Source organism: Chlamydotis macqueenii, chromosome 1 (assembly GCF_036417535.1).
Source record: "Chlamydotis macqueenii isolate bChlMac1 chromosome 1, bChlMac1.mat, whole genome shotgun sequence".
In the NCBI taxonomy this organism is placed as follows: Eukaryota; Metazoa; Chordata; class Aves; order Otidiformes; family Otididae; genus Chlamydotis; species Chlamydotis macqueenii.
This window is the reverse complement of record NC_141556.1, coordinates 105,433,551-105,452,575: the sequence shown is the minus strand read 5'-3', so window position 1 is coordinate 105,452,575 and position 19,025 is coordinate 105,433,551. Positions and strand designations below refer to the sequence as shown.

The window sequence follows — 19,025 nt, the reverse complement described above, 5'->3', positions numbered from 1 at the left end:
CACCACCTTGAGATACAGTCTCCTGTGTGCCTAATCCCATCCGCTGAAGGTCAGGCAGCCTCACCTGCCTCCCTCCACCTCCCGCTTCTGCTGACTTGCTCCCCCGGCTCGCCTCGTGTGTAGAAGCAGGGTTTTCTCCAGGGAGGCAGGTCAGGACAGTAATCTGGAAGAAAACTTGTTGCTGTAGACAGTTTGTTTTTCACCAGGTCAATGAGCCAGCTGAGCAATCCCAGGCTTGCAGAGCCCCTCTTACAGCTTAGTTAACCTGATTCATTCATCAAAGACCATTTTGTCATTAGTTCTGACAAAAGATACCCTGAGACTATCACATGATGTACAGCAGTGCATTTTTGCATTGTATTCAGACACTGGCACGTGCCCTATCAGTTTTCCACTCAGACTACATCACTGGAATAACTATAGCAAGATCCGTACCTAGAGCAGGAAAAAAGACATAGTCTCCTGTGAAGAAGGGAGGGAGTAGTTGGGAGAAGGAGAAATAATTTTTTTTTAAAAAAATCAAACCACCAAGTAAGACAAATCTATTGACTAAAATGTCAACCATTCATTCCAATAGCTGAGATTTTTTTAAGGGTCCTGCACTGGCCTAACTTCTTTCCTCACTAAAATCTCACATTGGGATATTCCATGGATAAAACTTAACCTGGCACAAGAAAATGTGAGCTGTAATAAATAAGTGGCATGTATATTTTGGAGAAGTTAAAAATAAGTATACCAATTCGCTGCTCAATAGAAATCGGTTTATCCAAGGCCTGGTCACCTAAGCAACTTAATTATGCTATGCATGAAATCTGTTTCCATTGAAGCTTCAATATTGATCATTCTATGTGACCATTATATGTAGAGACATAAACCACCTCTGGTGTCTGGATGTGTGCCATGTCTTTCTAAGATAGATGAGGTTTACTATTATTATATGCAGAGAGTGAAAAAAAAAATTGTAACTCAGACTCTCTAATTTACCACTGTGATCTTCTGTACTTTCTTCCCAATGGCTATGTACAGGATATAATTACAATCTGTCATCTTTTTTTTTTTTTTTTTTATTTCCTGCTAGGAAAAAATGCAATTTGGCTGAAGGTAAATGTTTTGTGAAAATGGACCAATTTCAATTAAACATTTGCTAGGATGAATTCTTATATACAGAAGGCTTGGATGGAGAGCTAGGAAAGGACAAGTTGCGGAAAGAATCGCTGAGATCTGAAATAACAATTGCTTGAACCAGAATGGGCAAAAATTAATAAAACATCTCTGCTCCAAAAGAGGCAAAGCAAAAAATCTAGTTCAGCCATCCTCATTCTGTGCTTTAAATACTCAGTAGTAGACAGTGTGAAGTCTTTCTTCTTCTGTGAAAACCTAGTCTCACATTCATTTTTTTTTTCAAAATGAAATAGGCTTCAAACCTTTGACATTTCATAAAATGGATTTGCTTTTTCACTTTAATTATAGCAATGCCTTACTTAGATAGTTGGCCAGCTTTTTGTCGCTACAGAACCTATGTCTTATTTGAGAAAATCCTTCCTACTCTATGCTAATTGGAAAGATGTGGCCCATGCTAAACCTTCTTCAAGTCAGGCAACAAAAGAAATGAGTACAATGCACAGTTACATTCTGTGATTAACTTCTTAGCTGAGCAAAGGAGCGTCAGGAAGAATAGATAAAATAATGAATCAATCAGATGGGACAGATATCTTTTCCAGTGATTTAGCATGTATATATTCCTTTTTAAGATGCAAGGGTCCAGTTCTGTACTGCTTAAATTGTACTGTTTAGATAGAGCCACTAGGTAAGCCAAAAATCTGATTGGCATCAGTCCGTTGCTGGTATGACCGTGGTTAAAGCACCATATTGTCTCAAGCTATGAAACCCAGCCTAGAAATGCAAATATAGCTGACAACATCTATTAACTCTTGCTCTGTACACATTTACAGTAAAGTCTAGTTTTTAACACAATTATAATTTTAAAACAAAAGATAACTGAATAGAAATCAGTGTTTTTCCTAACTCAGTTTTCTTAATTGTTTATCAGAATAGTAATTTTTTTGTTGATTTTTCTTTTTTTTTTTGAAAACTAGTACATTATTCTAATGGCTGTAATGTTCATGCTGTTAAAATAATCTATTAAAAGATTCAAATGTTTAGTACAATAATGTCTGTAATAGTATACCTTAAAAAGAAGGAAAGGAAAAATAGAAATAAATAATTTCACTTTTTTTGAAGGTCATAGCTAGCACTGTTAGGCAAATGGTCTTGTGTAATACGAGTGCTGGATAAGGGGGCTGGGAAAAAAAAGGGAAAGAACCATCTACATCTAATAAGAATGCTTATTAAAATGTGAAAAAAAAATTGATCGTGCCCTTTCACTGGGGGCACTTTTAACAAATTTTTGCATTTGACCTTCACTTCTGGGCCATACGAACTATGAATTCATAACATAACTAATTACCTGATTTATCACATAGTATATGAAACTGTAAAATCCATGTGGTTGCACACTTCAAATGGCACAGAATGCAGCTACATGTGTAATTCCTCATTGTGTCAGTTCAGTGTGCTAAAGTCCAAAGAATTGGACTCTGTGTATTCACTCTGTGACATGTATTCATTCTGTGACAGTTACTTGTATATTTCAAATATACTCACACACATACACCAGTATGTTTAAAAATATGCTCACACAGTTCCCCAAACGATGCAAAAAGGAGTTGCTTAACTGTTCTCTCTCTGGGGAAAAAAGTGGAAAATAAATAAATAAATAAATCTTGAACACCAGGCAGACAGCACATCCCCTTTCTTCAACAGACTATTAATCTGTCACCACCCCTTTTGTCCTAAAGTGATGAGTTTTAGCAAAATATGTAACCTACATGACACCGACGTGTATTCAGTGCATTCTCACCATGGGCCAAGATGTTTCATTCTTTTTTCTGCATCGTGCTGGTGTTCCTGAATGATATTTCCCATTTCTGGATGCTACATTGCTCTGATGCTAAGCAGTAATTATCAAGTGAGGTATGTGCTGCATCCTGACTGAAGGAGTAGAAATGTTAGCAAAGGTTACAGTTGTAACACACATCTGGGGAACAACTGAGGAGGGTTGTGCACAAAGTACTAATAAAACATCATTACAGGTTCATACTAAGTCAAATCTAATCTAAGCCCCATATGGTTTAGCATTCCATCTCAGGATAGGCCAAAGGAAGGTATCCAGAGAATACAAAAATGAAACAATTGCACAAAAATACCTATCCAAAACATAAGGGCACGTTTGCAGATTGGGTTACAAATGCGTTCCCCCCGTCACCTCCCACTCTCTCACATTGTTTGTTTGGAACCAGGTACCTGTTGACTTACTGTCCCCATGTTGTCACACCAAACAGGGTGGCAAATAATCTATTTTTACTTGTCTTCTCCTAGCCATTCATCAGTCTGCAAGTCTCTGCTGTATTCCAGCAGCTCTTTCACTGTAAGTTTTCCAGAAAGAAGAAAAGTTGCCCTTTCACACCATCTGTTGGAGTTCCACAAATAATCAGGAGCCTAAACGTGATATTTAATAGCAACATCCTAAAGAGCTCCATAGCTCCCAAAAGTGGGCCAAAGCTCTTCAATACTTTTCTGAAGGGATTCTAAGCTTTAGACACAAATATGCTGACAAGAAATAAACTGACTGCAAGTTTCTCAATTTTCAGGAAAAAAAGAAAGCTGTTGAACAGCGGCTTACCAGTACAATAATATCTTTGTAGGATAAATTATCTAAGTTATTTAAATAACCACATCTATTTCATAAAATCAGGAAACTTAAAAGAAAGAAAGAATGGAAATTTAATCAAAAGCAACATTTTGGCAAGTATTAATAGAGGTTGAATTTCCAAGATGCAAAAAAGTTTGTTCCAGTCAACAGTATGTCATCAAAAATGACTGAAGAAGTCAAAATATTATTATAAGCTGCATGGTTTTCCTGGTGTGGAAGTAGTAAGACAGTGATTAAAACTAGTTTCTCAAAGGTGTTTAAGACTTCCAACTTTCTCTGATACCAGCAGGATTTAGCAATGCTCTCTCATTTCCCTATAAACAGAAAGACAAAGTGATGTTATGCAATAGTTTATTTTACCTTTGGGACATAAAACCCCTTTTGGTTAACAGAGTTACAAAGCTATCAAGAGATCTAAAATGATTGGCAAAGATATCACTGGTTTTTACTTCCCTAGTGCGTGATACTGGGGCATCGAAATGGCATGATAATGGAAATGAAATGCCAGACAGACCATTTTCAGGGGACATTGTTTTTCACCCTGGGAAGGAATTAAAAAAATAACATGCTGCCTTTCCTAAAGTTACTAACCACAATGTGCTAGTGTATATAAAGTAAGAAATTAAAACTAGGAATTATTGTGTCTGTGACCAAATAGATCATCTGTTCAGGACCATCCTTCCTTGCTAGCTCTAGTTTAGGCCACTGAAATAACGAGAATCAAAACTGTATCTCTAGGATGTCAAGGCAGTAGAATTGCAACCAAGCACAGCTCAGTGTTTATCCCTTCCTGACATGGATGCATCAGGCATCTGGTATCACCACTTGCAACCTGCTCCAGAACAAGCACAAATTACGTTGTAATACTCGATCATGATTTCAGGAGATACCAGGTTCACCAAACTGTATTGCTAAAAATCCTTGAAGAGCTGATGTTAAAATATTCTGACTAGTGCATAAGGCTTCACAGATAAAGAATATTATAGTCTTTATATGAAGGAGATGAGTTATTCACAAAAATAAATACCTTATTACTTTGAAATGCTGCACACTTTGATCACAAACCTGGCACAGAAGGGTTTCAGAAGAGGAGGCAGTGGTGATAGCAGGCAGCTGTAACTCTCTAGTATTGAACTCCATCCAGTGACAGAATGAAGCCAACAATAATAGTAATAAAATGCACAAGAACTTACAACACTATAAATTAGAGCTTTAGATAAATGTTATCTGAGTGACTACTCAAAGAGTAATAACTCAAAATTATTTCTAAGCAATACACCGTTCCAGTAATGACCCAAGTTATCTGGTTCTTACCTACTACAGTGTACAAAAATCTTTTGTGGAGGATCCATATTCCAAATTCTTCACAGGCCCCCACTATGCTAAAACTCTTTCTCAAGAGATTACTCAGTTCACGATGTATGATGAAAAAGGTATAGATTTCTCTCTGAGCTTCTCTTCAAACCATGGGCTGTCAATCACTGAAAGAAAAAGCAAAGGAGGGAGGGAGGTGGAGGGAAGGGAAGAAAAGGCATGCACATTCATATAGGAGCGAGAAGGCATTCCTGGTGATAGATACATAAAGACACTGCTTTCTGAAAGCAAATCCCCAAATTCACCCTCCTCCTTTTCATCTTTCATTTACGTACTCTTTGTCATATTCTGTTTTCCCATCTGGTGGCAGTTGTGTACATCCGATGAAGCCAGCAAAACTTTCAACTGTGTATCCTTCTTTGGTTTCTTAGTTAATTTACTGTTAATTTCTCAAAAGCTTTTCTCAAAAGCAGTGACTTGTGACATGTTTCCACTTTGCAGGTGTAAGGCAGGTATTACTGCTGCTCTCTGTGCTGCTTGCCCCTTTCTAAACCCCATCTGTATAGCTTTTGGATTACGGTAATAGGCATACACTATACAGAATAATATTCACAAATGACCCCGTTGTTCAGTATGCTGCATTCCATATGTTTACTTATGGCAATAAATCCAATTGCATTAGTTCATCTATGGCAGATTTATACCTGTTTCCTATCACTCAATGCATTGACTTTAAAATTTTGTTCTGAGACTTTCATTACCTCTCTGAAACCTCCCTTTCATACCTGTCAAAATTGGTCTGCATCTATACATACCCTCAGTCCTTACTTTCTAATAATAAATCTCAAATTCATCAGCCCCCTTGCCGGGTCTCTCATCCATGGGTAGCAGAGCATTCACTTGTTATGCCCCTGAGCTGTGGAATCCCCTGAACTGAAGTCTCATCTCCAAATCCCCTGAGTTTTTCTAATCCCTCTTTGATTCACACTTATTAAAAATTACTTTTAATATTTGATCCACTACTGAGACATGCTGTAGGCTTTACTGACATAAAAATACTTCTGTTTTCTTTACAGAAGATGCACTGACAGTTTCAAAACTAAAAGCTTTCCATATATGTTGCAAGACTTGCCTTTCTGTGTGTATCATTTCTGGGGCTGAGCATCAGTTCATCTGCTTAGGCTGTAGTGTCCAGAACCAAACTCTGAGAAAAAAAGAAAAAAATCATGTTGTTATTAATAACATATCTGGAATGAAATGCAAAGTACTGGGTAGGCACACCATAAAAATGTCCTAATTTGTAGTAGTGGCACTTTACAAAATATTATCTAATTAAAACTTACGGCCTAATTGGGCCCTATGTTCAACCACACCAGAGCGTTAGCGAAAGGAGTCAGGCATTCCAGTGTCCAAACCCCAGACTGGGACAAGGTCTCTCTGTCAGCAGCGGGTACGTCCATGTCTTTCCCACTCTCACTCGATCTGCATTTTATCACTCATAGAAAAAGATGTATTACAGGACCCCACGTTATTTGAGTTCTCTGGGGTGAAGCACAAGCAGCTCTGAAGCACATTAGGAGTGTAACTCCTGAGAGCAGGTGTAATCTTGACTCAGGATCTGCATCCAAGTGACCTAAACTTCATCTCACCCCTTCAGGGCGAAGCGATAGTTTTGAAAAGCTAGTGCACGCAAGAGCTGAAAAGAAAACACATTTGCACTTTTGTTTGCTTTTTTAATCCTTTCGGGTACATCTGATCCCACATACAAATACATACACACAATCACTTGAGATAAATAAACATACACAATCAACTTGAGATAAATTGGTGCCACATCAGCGAAAGCTAATAGCCTACTTAAGAATTGTTTGGAGAAGGTAGTTAGCAGGATGTTGTTTCATAGTTTGTGTAAAGCCAGTGGGGATTGAGTACAAAGGTTAATATAAGAGGGAGACACTGTATAACATTTCACTGCAGCTGAAGCTCAGAAAAGCATATTTGTGGGAAGTGCATGAGAGGTGGATTTATTTTCTGATCATGTGAAATGGCTGCACTTCCAATTATTTCAATTCCCTGAATGAGTTTAATAGAAGTCCTTAGCAAACTGTGAGTTTCAGTGATTTCTCAAGCCTCACACATCCTACTGAAACCCATGCAACAGGGCACTTCTCAGCTGCTCCAGCTACTCTCCAAGCACAAGTTTGGGATCCCCTCCCTGTCGTCCTACAGCCTGGCGTGGGAAGCATTGCCCAGTGGTGCTTATTGCTGCATTAATAGAAATACTGAACAGTGCTGGGCCAAGAGAAAACCCAGACAGAATGAAGCAGCAAATAATGACAGTTTCTGCTTTACATTTACATCCACCACCATCCCAGTTAAACAGTTTGTAACACAGAGCAATAGGGTACATGTATTTATCTTTACTGATTGAATTCCAGGTCAGTTTTTCAGAGTTTTAGCCTGAGATTAGTATTAGGTTGCCAACTTGACTTATGGCAATAAATTTACTCCCATAAATATTGGTGCATTGAATTTGTTTTTTTGTGCTCTGGAACTTCTTCATTGTTCTACAGTTTCTTTAAAATCAGCATTAATGGTTCAGAGAGTTTCTCAGTAAGCTCTTTTAATACTCTTCAGTGCAAGTTTTCTGGTCCTGTAAATTCAAAAAACTGTTTAACACTGACAGCTGCTGTTTAACAATTGCCCGACTTATTGATCGAATGGAAAGTAGTCCTTATCACTGTCAGATTTGAGTATATCACACTGGTTCTTTCCAAATCAGAACAGAAATATTTATTGGGCTCTTTTGCCTTTTCTGCACTGTGTTTGACAGCTTTACCATCCTTGTCTAGTAGCAGCTGTGCACCACTGTTAGCCTTCCATGTTTCTACCCCACTGAAAGAATTTACTCCTCTTCACCCCACATTGTTACACTCTCTTTAACTTTTCCATATGCATCTATAATTCCTAATTAGCAATGTACACTCCTCCAACAGCTTCCCAGGTTTCCAAATGTTTTACACTGGTTTTAATGAGGAACATTGTTCCTTTTCAATGGACGAAGCTTTCTTACACCATTTTGGAAATGTCATTTTCTTTTGCAAGTTTGCAAAAGAAAAAAATTCAACCTTAACTACAGTTGTTCACAATACAGTTTTGAAGTAAGTCTATTATTGGTTGAAGCCATAGCTTCTTTGTAGTTAATAAACAGAACTACATATACTTATTTTCGTTCAGTAATTGACTTTCATTTTAACAAGCATTTCACATTTTAACTTACATCATAATGGATAAAGACTGTAAGTTGAGACTAAGTGCTGGTCTGAACACTTTTTCTGCCAAAAAAAAGTTTGATCTATGAGATTTTCTTTTATATTTAAAGTAAAAATTTTAAGGAAAAATATGCCTTCTGTTGAGTATTTTTAGTTAGAAAATTAAATGGCTTTATTTTATTAATTTATTACAAAATTACTAACATTCAAATAAACAAACCCCTATTTTTCTTTAACAAGAATTAAGCATGTTAATAATTCTTTCCTTTTTTTTTTCTTTCCCCCCCTGCCCCAAATCTAACAGAGAAGGAGTTGCCTCTGTCCTGTCTATCACATATAAAAAAGTTAGGCCATGTTCTTATTTTCTTTTCAGCACTTGCTATGCAAGACGTTCAACTAAAAGTGGAAGGGAAAAGAGACAACAGTCATATTTATCTCCTTTTTTTTGGTGAAAGACAGGAAAGCATAGCCCAGCTTTACATCACTCTTCACAAAGGCCTGTTGAAGAGATTCCTTTACACATCGAGCTGGAATATGTGCTTTAAATGGGTGATTGCAAGGTGTCATCAGAAGACAAATAACTTCTTACCATGGTCTTCTTAATTTCCCACAGCACCAGCCTACTTGCTACACCAGGGAATGCAAGAGGGAATGCTCCTTATGCTGGGTGCCCCAGAGGGAGCATGCCGCGATGCAGGGCTTCAGGTGCTAAATGCCCACCACGGTGAGTTATGGTGTTTCAGGGATCTAGCTACTTATGCTAGGGACAGCAGGCAAGGGCTTTGTAATGTTTAAGGCTTTGAACTTACAGTTTAGAAACAGAAAGAGGGAAAGTGTCTGTTTAGTTTAAGTTTCCAGATGGAGAAGCTCCTCCAATCATGACAGGCAGCTCAGGAGTACATACACAAGTGGCTGTTTAAAAATTTAACAAGTAGGCAGCGGAAGCTGTTGTAATAAGTTGATCAAAGGCAAGAGCCAGAATCTTGACAGTGAATGAGTGGTAATAGCTACAATAAGGTTGGACTCTAAAGGACCTGGAAGGCAAAAGCAGTTATTTCTGATTCAGCACAGAAAAAGGAAATATATGAGAGAGGGATAATGAAAGAAAGTGGTCTTTTCAGCAGTATCCTTCGTGGCTACAAGTGGAGCAGAATGCTATTTGTCAAGGCCAGAGTGAGGGATGTTGCTGTATCTGAGAGGAGGGGCTGAATGAGTATGGAAATCTTTTCGGAAGTGCTAAAGAAGGAGAATCTGTGAGGATGAGACATTGTCCAGAAGCCTCTCTAGTAAATGCGAGCAAAGCATATGCCTGACTGATAGGTGCAGGTGGGAGCTCTACTAGCTGTACTGAGCTTGCCTGAAAGCTACTTGCATGAATGCAGGTGTCAAAGGTGAGGACAGCCAACTGCATCCTGGGCTGCACCAAAAGAAGTGTGGACAGCAGGTTGAGGGAGGTGATTCTGCCCCTCTACTTCAATTTCATGAGACGCCACCTGCAGTACTGCATCCAACCCTGGAGCCCCCAACCTAAGAAGGACATGGACCTGTTGGAGCGAGTTCAGAGGAGGGCCACAAAGATAATCAGAAGGCTGGAGCACCTATCCTGTGAGGACAGGCTGAGAGAGTTAGGCCTGTTCAGCCTGGAGAAGAGAGGGCTCCTGGGAGACCTTATAGTGGCCTTCCAGTACCTAAAGGGGGCCTGCAAGAAAGATGGGGAGAAACTCTTTAGCAGGGCCTGTTGTGATAGGATGAGGGGTAAAGGTTTTAAATAGAGGGAGGTAGGTTCAGACTGGATGTAAGGAAGACATTTTTTACAATGACGGTGGTAGAACACTGGAACAGGTTGCCCAGAGAGGTGGTGGATGCCCTATCCCTGGAAATATTCAAGGCCAGGTTGTACGGGGCTCTGAGCTGCCTGATCCTATGATTCTATATCAGAATAAAGTCTCTGATTTTATATATCCTGAATTGTAAATTTTTTGGATGTTGTATCAAAGTGAGCATGTGAACTCTGCACACAGAAGATGACAATAGGAAAAGAATAGGCCAAATTTATCTCCTCTCGTATCTTCACTGAAGCACAGGAGGTCAGTGAAGTTCCTCACAATTGAAAAGAGCAATCTGTATAGCTCTGCTTGAAGTACTGGAGCCAGCTAGAAGAACTATTTCTGTCAGTGGAGGCTTAGATTTGATCAACTGTCAAAAGCAACAAGTAGAAAGTAGGTGTAGCTAAAATAAAGTTACATGCATTATTTCACATAAGGCCATATACATGACTGGAGGGAGGGCAAAATGACTTCCTTTCTCTTTAGGCTAGAACTCAAACAGCAAAACCAAGAAAAAAAATCCCCCAAAATCCCCTCTCTATTTAGTTTCATTTGGATGAACTGCCTATCTGCTGCAGAAAGTAAAAATGATTTTATTTCTTTTTTATGAAACAAGTTTTGATTTCAAGAAAATCATCATTAGGATGCAAAATTTTAGTAAAGTTAGAAGTAGTAGTTTAGTTAAGACAGGAAAAGCATTTCCTTGAATACTGTCAGAAAAGCTAGGAGTGTTACAGCATCAGGAACCATTACTGAAAAGAAAAGGAATGTACAGAAATTAAATGGGACAGTTGTCTCAAGAGTCCTTGCATTAATTTTTCTTGCCTTGTCTATAATGCACTGTCAGGTCATCCTTTTCACAACCATTTCCAAGAACTGTTACAGAACAGAGTTTTTTATCTTTCTTTTGGGTTGTTAGTTTCTAACAAAACAATTTCTAATGGAAAACATTGAACAACAATTTCATAGAGAAATGTCCCATGTCCAAGATGACCTGTGACCAGAGTTCACTGCAGCATTTAGATCCAGGATCTAAACCTTTTTTCCCACCCAGTTCAGAGCAGAGATCTGAACACGCACATCTCAGATGCAAACTTCAACCAGCAGGAGATCTGTATACTATAGGGGAAAACAGAAGAGGAGGAAAAAAAAATTTTCTCTCTGTTGCAGACTCTCTCTACTCAGCATATTGTACCAGCACCTCTAAAAGCAAAACTCACAAAAGCCAACCTTCCTCATTCAGGTATACATGTGTATAAGCACATTAAATAAAGTTGCATGCCAATAAACTACTTCTGTAGTGCATAATAGTATGCCATTCTTTAAACTTTTCAAACATTTTTTGGAAGTTGCCAGCCAGAAGCAGAACTGGAGGAAAGAGCAGTGTGCTTTTTTAACCAGGAACATTCTGCTGTCCCTTGGTAGGCACGTTCTTAAAAATAGAAAGCTAATTATTTTGCTCAGACATAAGCAGTGCATGGCATGTAGAAATATGTTCCGTGTATTTCACTAGTGTCAAGTGTCTAGCAGCAAAATTTTCCACTAAGTACAGACATTTGATCTGACTTGCAGGCTTGCACATGCAAAGACAGGTTCTCAGTCCAAGTATGCTACTACAAAGGTCTGAGACTGTATGTTCAGACATCACTGAAAGCAGCAGTCAAGTGGCGCTGAAGTAACAGCATGGAAGAGGTCATCCAATTTTAACACAGAGGCTATGCCACCCAGAGTCACTTTATATAAAGTGTGGAAAGCATTTCCCACAAAACAGTTTTCAAAATATACCTGTGGCCTAGGATGAAACAAACAAAAAAAAACAAACAAGACAAATCAGGGTGGGCACTCAAGAAAGCATGTAGAAATGCTACTAAGAAGTTGTTTAAACAGAAAGAGATATTTTGTGTGATTCACACAAAATTTGAAAAATGGAAGATCACAATAATTAAATGTTACAGAGGTGTAAGGGGCACAACTTTCACAGAAGTTTTTTCCAGCTTCTGATATATTCTCTACCAGAAAAAATACTGATGCTTTACGTCAAGAAAGAAAGTAGGTTTTTTTTTTTTTGTTTCACTGAAAGAACTGGTAGATGAAACGAAGCAGTAATTTCCAAGTTCTAGCACCAAAAGTACCAGCACAATCCTACTGTCCTTCGCCCATATTCTCAGAGAAAGTCTCTTGATCACAGCCATCTACAGCTTTAGTGTGGGGAGTTGAAACAAGCTAAGAAATCCAGGACATTTAAAAAGCAAAGAGTAGATTACAGAGAAGCTAAAGAAAATTCTGAGATGATCTTTTAGTAACAAGCAGTAATAACATTTCTTCATCTCCAAGCGACCATGCTTCTCCGCATAACAAGTGATACAATAAAGAACAGGCAGCCAGCATGTGTCAGAGTAGAGAAATGCCTCCACAGTACACATTCACACACAGGATACAAGGAAAAGCTTGGGTCGCACACACCCGATCCAGGAATTTAGGTTGATGCTTGTTCATCAAACAATTGAATAATGTTTCTTTTGACATGTAGATTGCTTCTTGAAAAAGAGTTGCCATATCCTTTTTTTTTCTTCTTTTCGCACTACTAGAAGTGGAAGAGCAATTTCATATCTGATTTTCTATTGAATTCTTTTCTTAGTTTAGTTACAGTAGGCAGAAAGATAAAGCACCAAATTATCCAACTCCTCTTTGCTTATAATATTTTCATAAGGAAAAGCTTGTTTTTCAAGCTACCCCAGTCTATCTGCTTTTGTGAAGAAATACTATCTTCTTTTCAGCTTTTTTTCTTCCTTTTGTTTCTTTCTCTTAGCATGAATAAGAGCCCCACAACAAATGTGCAGGTAAACAAGCATTTTCACAACTATAAATATAGAAGGAAAATCACACATTTTTCTGTAGAAGATATTGAAAAATGTTGTTTACGAGTACACAGAAGGAATTGATTATAAAAGACAAAATACCTGACTTTTCAAATTTCTTCATTAATAAAGATGGGTGCTCTGTTTTGTTTTCACATGAACACATGGCTCTTGAAAGGTACATCTTTAAAATATGTCCATAAATCATAATCAGCAGCTGAAGAGTCTTCTAGGGAAGACTCTCTAGCTGAAAAACAAACAAGAAAATCTTGACAAGAAAATGATTATTGGAAAGTTGATAACCTTCTAGCTATTTCAGTAAGTTTTCTGGAGAGACAAAGACTTGCTTGCATTAAAAATGTGTTTTGTGCAAATGACTTGAAAGAACTGTATGTCAGAAGTATGTACATATTGTACAATGTCTGACTTACAGAAACTGAATGGAAAGCGAAAAAATGCCTTATAAATAATTGAGAAGTTCAAGGCCATATCTTTGAAACATTGGATAGAAAACATTGTTTTCTTGCATAAGAAGCTGGCTAGTCTATAAACTTCAAAAATATTGTTTCACATATTATTTGCAACTCTAATATGAAAAGATGTAGCTGAGGGTTTTTACAGGAAGCCAGAAGAGTTGCTGAAGTTTAAATGGCCTTAAGCTCAATTAGATGGTTTGGAAAAAATTTGGTTTGATATGGTTGTTTCACACTAGCTAATCAAACTACTTGTTACCAAGGTTTAGCTAATTACTAGTCATACAATTATTTTTTTGAAGCTCAGGTAGCTTTGGCAGCTGTTGAAATTAGGCCAACTTCCCTTGCTTGAAATAATAAAACCAAACTCTACCAAGTATAAGCCTCAATGTCAAGCTGTGAATTTTTATTTGTGTGAGGTGAAAACAATTAGGAGCACTACTTGAACTGCCTAGGGCAACAGAGGAAGGAAAAAAAAATAACTAGAGCATATGAAAAGAAAATAATAATGGACTCCATAAGGAACAGGTTAAAATTATTTTAGATTGTTCATTCTTCACCTATGGACCACAGCCCATCACCATCAAGAGGCTTTCTGTGCCAGACAACTCATGTGGGTTCTCATGCACATCTGCAGGGACCTCTTGCAGTTCTGCTTCGTTCACCCATGCCTGTGGGCATCCCCCTGCCTGAGCACCCCGGCACACAGACCCTTCCCGCATATAGGAGCAGCAGGCAGAGCAAGAGGCAGAACTTGGTATCCTCAGAGCCAGCCATGCATGCTGTTTGGCCAGCCAAGCAGAACACGTAGCCACTGAGCTCTCAGTGCAGCATTTCTGGACATAAAAGGCAGGCTCTCTCCCCTGCTCAGGAGGCGAGTTTTGACAATGGGTGTAGGAACGTGGTAGCCTCAGAAATGCTGTCTTTGTGTAAAGATCAGTCGCAAGTGGAGGGACTGACAGAGCAGATACATACGTTTTGTCGCCATAAGGAAAAAGGCTTTAGAGAGGGAGAAGAAATTACCAAGTTTCTTACATTCTTCAGTGTTATAATGTATTTTTGTCCACTCTCAGCTATTAGTTCATTATTTCAGTTCCAGTGCTACCTGCCATGTTATTCAAGTACCGTACAGTAAATTTGTGCTAGGTAGTTTCCCTCCTTTCTGCTATTCATTTTTCCTAAGGAAACAGCGCAGTTCTTACAAGAAGAGGTATTTAATTCACAGCCCTGCCACGGGCTCCCTGTGTGACCACAGACAAGCCACTTAACCTTTCAGTGCTTTCGTTTCCCCTTCTCTAAAAAGGGAAGAATAACAATGCATTTCTTGCCTTTATTCATTTTGTCTGTTTAAACTGCATGCCCTTTTAGGGTGGAGGTTATCTGCACTAACTTACAGTACTGCAGTATTTATCAGGCTAAAGATATCAGTTGCTCATAAAATAGTTCAGAATTTTTATTTTCATAGATGAATTGAAGTTCATCACTATCTGAGTGAGTGCAAAACGTTCAAATGCTTTTTTAAAAAGCAAGTAAATTGCTCCACACTGCCTATGCTTACAGATACTCTGTTGTCAGCCTCTAACAGTGGCATTTAAGCAGCGCTGTGCCTGGATTCCTGATTTCTGACAGCTGAGAATCCTTACAGCCGCAGAGGGGATTAGAGACTGCCTTGTCTCCAAATTGCCCAGCTTTCTTGTTCGGCACATCGTTAATGTGATTTTAATGTAGACTTGCCACCGCTATGTTCTTGCTTGATGCAGTGGTGATAATACGGAGAGCAGCCACAAGAAACACAATATTCCTTGTTTCAGCACAGAATGTGTCACCACTTAGGGGCTTAAACTATTAGACTGCTAACGCTTTCATCCAGCCAGCTACTTTTGTATTACAAAGAAAGAAAAAGAAAAGACAAAGCATGTGCACTGTCTGGCTGAGATTCCTGAGTCCTTGTTAACACAAGCCTAGATTCAAGCACAGACCTTCCACTTTCAGCATGAGAATTTGTGACTGATTTTTGAGGATGGGGAGAATGAACACATTAGTCCATATTGAGACTTCACATGGAAAATGGTAGAATCGCCCGATAACCTTGTGGCAAAGGGAAAGCATTTGTCTTTATCGACCATGCAGTCGTGCCTGCGGGCTTGACTTAAAATGCCACAGACAGCATGGTTTTGTTCTCCCCTACATGACACCCCCGCCTCTCCCCACCAAATAGCATAGGACAGCTGTAACTGGCCTTGAAATTCATTTTACAGAGTTCAGCAAGGCTGATTCACTCTTCCTAGTACATTTAGACTAAGATCTCAGGGAAGGCAGGGGGAGAAAGTGAGGGGAGGTGATGAAGAAATGTGTCTCGCCCAACTATCAGTACTGTTGAATTATTAATGTGCTTTCTAACAAAGGCTATAATATGGATGACAAGAGCATTAGCAATTAGATATGTCACTGCTAGGAAAAATACCTTTTGCCCTATTCTTAAGACAGCTGGGACTTTCATACTGTTGAACTTTTAAAAAAGATCTCAGCCTGTACTGTGCTTTTTTCCTGATATTTTTAGCTTCACACTCAGATTTATCCAGTATACAAATTCACTAGTACAACCTGAATTTTATGCCCACGATTGTGACTTACATTTGCAGAAATAGCAAAGTTGCAAATGCAAGGATAATACAGAAATCATTTTAGAAAATTTAACTCAGTACTCTATATGGCTGATAGCCCAGGTTTCTAGGAATTTTGCAGGCTGAAGGTTCACAGCTCCATTCAGCAATAGAAGACTGCTCTTTGAAGTGCAGGTAGGAAAATACTTATTTTAAGAATTTCAAATCCCAACTTTATTTTTAATCAGCCAACAGTGTTGTGCTTTCCCATTAATTCTATCCTCTATCAGCTCTTTTTCTGTAGCTTCTTTCAGAAATTAGCAGACATGATTAAGTGTCAGAGGTAAAGTAGAAATTCTCACAACATTCACAAGTATTCACAAGAATTAGAGATCTAGAGCTGGCTTTTAATTCACATTCAAAGATTTTAAATGTTAGTCATCCTGATTTATAAGAGAATGTGGGTTTGTATCAAGTTTGTTATGATTAATATTTTTCAATGTAAAGCAGTTATACTAAAATATTACTTGGAATCAGCGGGAGTGCAAAACAAAAACTAAACAAATCTGCTTTAATATAAAAAAAAACTTTATTGAACTAAAATTAGAAAAATATTTATTTGTATTTTATATAGAGGTGCCTGGTTAGATTGACCTAATTGAAGTTTTATCTGCTTCTTTGTTCAAAGAATAATGATGCCATTACCATAGGAAACAGTTTGGATTTTTTTTTTTTATCAAAAATGATCAGTATTAACAAGTTTTATGGTTCAATATAGTAATAATAATTCTATAGTTTGACATGCAAGCAGAGGTTCATTACTTGCTACAAAGCTGAAAAAATGCAAAATTTTTGTAGGGTGAGATCATGCACACATTCACGCATGAAATATTTCCATTAAAAACATCTGTTAGTGTTGGAGAGGATGCTATCCTGAAGTCCTGCCTCTTCAGGACATCCTGGAAGCTGGGAACTCCCTCCTTAACAGACAATGATTCCTTATCTATTAACAGGGAAAATGAATGAGCCTGCAGTTCTCTTCTCAATGCAAATAGCAATGTTAATGCTACATTACTTCAGGCATAATTTCTAAGCTAGTCCTGTGGTCCATAATCACCAGAATCACAACCAAAATAATTTGCTATCAAAACAAAACAAGGAAAACAACAAACAGAAGGCAAACACATATTTCTAAATATTTCATTGTAACCACAAATTACCAGAGGAAAACTGTAAAGGCTACAAGCCTTGAAGAAGCGGAGAAAAGCTGTTCATTTAGTAAACAGGTACAGATGGTAAAATGTAATTATCACAAAAGCAAACTTTACTAAGGGGATAACTGTGAGATTGTTAGAGTAAAAGGTCTTTTTACATTTTTAATCTGACAGACTGAGAGTTCTCTGGAGAAGACAGTTTTTAATAAAACCACGGATGCAGGAGGTTCTTTTCAGCACTCGTTCTACACTGTGCCTCTTGTAACAAGCTTATGAAGCAAATTAAACTTATTCATTTACAGTAGTGACCACGTGTGGAAGGTGAAAAAAGCCTTGCTTCAATATTCATTGGCAAAATAATATAACCAGCTTTTATAAAATAAATCATTCTTGACTCACAGACTAAACTGCTAACCTGGATTCAAATTCTTCTTCCAGCCTTTGAAAACTGTGCAAACTCTTTAAGATCACTTTTAGGGATGAAGTAAAAGTGGCCAAGAGAAGTAGTAAAAACCAAGTTCGTTCTGTGACCAGTCTTCTAACCTTAAGCATAGAGCTGGGATACAACAAGATATAAGAGAAAACAGAAGTACCACCTCTTTAAGAGCAATCATGCACATACAGTTTCAGTCTACATTTCCCTTCAAGACTAATTTTCTCAGAAATATCTTTAATACTGTAAATAAATTTATTGCTACATTTTAAAGGGGCAATATAGTCTTCAGTTTCTACAGTTTTTTTTAAATATGGCCAGCTCTGTCTTCATCATACTACTTACAAAACTATTATCAAGAGTTCCTAATTGACTTTATTACTACTCAGTCACCAAAAAAAATTCCTAGCCAGGGTCCTCTTAGCTTTTGTCCCCTGCAAGAGATATGAAGCTGTAATGAAAACAACAGTAGAACTCACAGAAATTTCAAGGAACAGACCTATAGATTGCAAAAAGATGAAAATAAGGTTGGTAAGAAATGTTAAAGACATTTATTGGTTTTCGGCTTACTAAAAAAAAAAAAAAAATCCAAATGCAATCCCTTAAGACTAGGAGAAGGTTTGGAATAACCAGGAGCAATCTGTACCTTCACTTGCTTAGCTCCCATGGGAGTAATTCTGTGAATCCTTGCTATGCATTGTCAAAGTCCAGTCAGCTTTTTGAAGGTCCAAAAGGTCTTTTGAGAAAGACTTGGAATAGTTTCATCAGTTTAGCCTGTTCATTTGGGAACAGGCAGTTTGATGCTCTGAACATCCACCTTTATTTCTTGCTTTCCCAGTCCCCAAGGACCAGAAGTTCTTTGAACCAAGAAATCAGTGATGTTGCCTGTGTTGTTTATTTAAAGACCAACCTGCTCTTGGTAAGTGACCTTAGCTCAGCAGCAAATGTTTGATTAATAAATCTGATGACATTAATTCACATTTCTTACTTGATGCTACTGCATTTTTCAGGCAAAGCTCCCACTGAAGTTAAATGGAATTATTCTCTGGTAAAAATGGTTGCTGTTAATTTAGCACCTGTTCCTTTGTCTGTGGATTAGTGGTTTGTTTGTGGTATCTTAATCATCTTTTCTGATATGATTAAAGAGCCACTACTGTCTTAAGTTTCAGGGCCATAACATCCTATTGATTTTTAACCAAACTCCCCATTGATTTCAGTAGGAAGCTCTACTTTTAAAAGAATGGGGAAAAAAAAAAGAAG

At 38.0% G+C, this 19,025-nt stretch overlaps 1 long non-coding RNA gene across 3 annotated transcripts in view; it reads left to right on the top strand.

Moving 5' to 3' along the window:
- LOC147602241 (uncharacterized) overlaps positions 1-18,684 on the top strand; it is a 59,941-nt gene extending 41,257 nt beyond the window's left edge. The window contains exons 3-5 of one of the 3 annotated variants that reach the window (XR_015257500.1): positions 8,978-9,082; positions 13,276-13,360; positions 18,604-18,632. This is a non-coding gene — a long non-coding RNA (uncharacterized LOC147602241). Of the gene's footprint in view, positions 1-8,977; positions 9,083-13,275; positions 13,361-17,634; positions 17,733-18,603 lie in introns of those variants that run through there. The other 2 variants (XR_015257498.1, XR_015257499.1) reach the window with 2 other exon arrangements.
- Positions 18,685-19,025: the final 341 nt, after the last annotated feature.